At 52.7% G+C, this 1,266-nt stretch overlaps 1 pseudogene; it reads right to left on the reverse strand.

Moving 5' to 3' along the window:
• Positions 1–1,266, reverse strand: part of LOC103732230 — a 25,649-nt pseudogene that overhangs the window by 15,745 nt on the left and 8,638 nt on the right.

Genomic DNA, 1,266 nt, shown 5'->3' on the forward strand with positions numbered 1-1,266 from the left:
AGCAGTCTCTTCATGTCCGGATAGCCCATGGGCTCGGCCTCATATGCAGAGATTCCTTTTTCAGCAGGGTGCCTTCCCGGCATCTTCCTGACTCATCTTTTGAAGCAGCCATCACAGAAACATGGCCTCCGGCTCAGGAACTGCCAGCTTTTTCCTGTGTGACTTTCAGGCTGTTTGGCAGCCTGGCAGGAGCCCACTTCCACATGTAAATAGGAGATCCCACAAAGTACCTATCAGCTAAGGTTTTCACCACTACTCCCACAGTATAAAGTATCCTGGTTTTCCCTCAATAATCGGAGCTGGATCACTAAGACTTGGAGCCGAGCTATGTCACTGAATAAACGGGCTGTACCACTGACTGAGCTGAGTTCTGTGTGTGATCCTGCCTCTCTGGAGAGAGCTGTCTCTTCATAAGCCATGACTCACGGAAACCCAGCTTTCGCCGTCTCCGCACCTTCCCACGCGATCCGGCAGCTGACGGATCTCGTATCTTGAGGAAGTGCACGGTGGATTGGGACGGAACCCAACCGGGCCAGCCCCAGTAGCAGAGAGCCTCAACAACCCGGAGAAGCAGGGACCCGCCTGGGAGCGCAGCGATCAGTAGAGTCGTCAGCACCCAGTAGACGCGGAGACGCACAGCAACACGGTGCGGGACACGCGCACACCCCAGCAGACACAGCCTGTGGGACCCGCGGCACTCCAGGTGCGCGCAGGAGACTGGCGCCATGCCCAGCAGCTGGTGCCCCGAGATCCCCGCACATGCCCATAATGTATGTCTAGGTAAAATTTATCTGAGAACAATTGGTCTTTGCCCAAGATTTATCTACATGACACACAGTAATTAAAAGTACCAGACTGGTGGAACTAACCTTCTTGGATATTTAACAGACATACTTTGAGGCCTATAATAATTCGGTCAGAGGGACATAAAGGACACTTTTTGCTCCTTGCCCTCCTAGGTCGACTAGTTCCAGGGGACTATGAGCATCTCTCAAAAGGTCCTATAATGGTGGTGGGTCACCTGTCCTCTTGATCGAGGAGGCAGAGGAGACCCCACTGGATGGACTTGAATCAGTGTCCAGTCTATAAAAAGGAGGGTCAGCACAGAGGAATCATTTCCTCCATGCTTCCAAGCAAAGCCACCCATGGTCGAGCAGGACCTTTGACTTATCTTCACATAGGTGGAACTGCTAAAAGGAGCCAGGGGCTCCTCCCAAGCCCATGCAACCCCTGAGGAACAGATCCTCAAACGACCTTAAGAGTAAA

The sequence above is a fragment of the Nannospalax galili genome, unplaced genomic scaffold, assembly GCF_000622305.1.
Source record: "Nannospalax galili isolate Female #2095 unplaced genomic scaffold, S.galili_v1.0 scaffold312, whole genome shotgun sequence".
Classification (NCBI taxonomy): Eukaryota; Metazoa; Chordata; class Mammalia; order Rodentia; family Spalacidae; genus Nannospalax; species Nannospalax galili.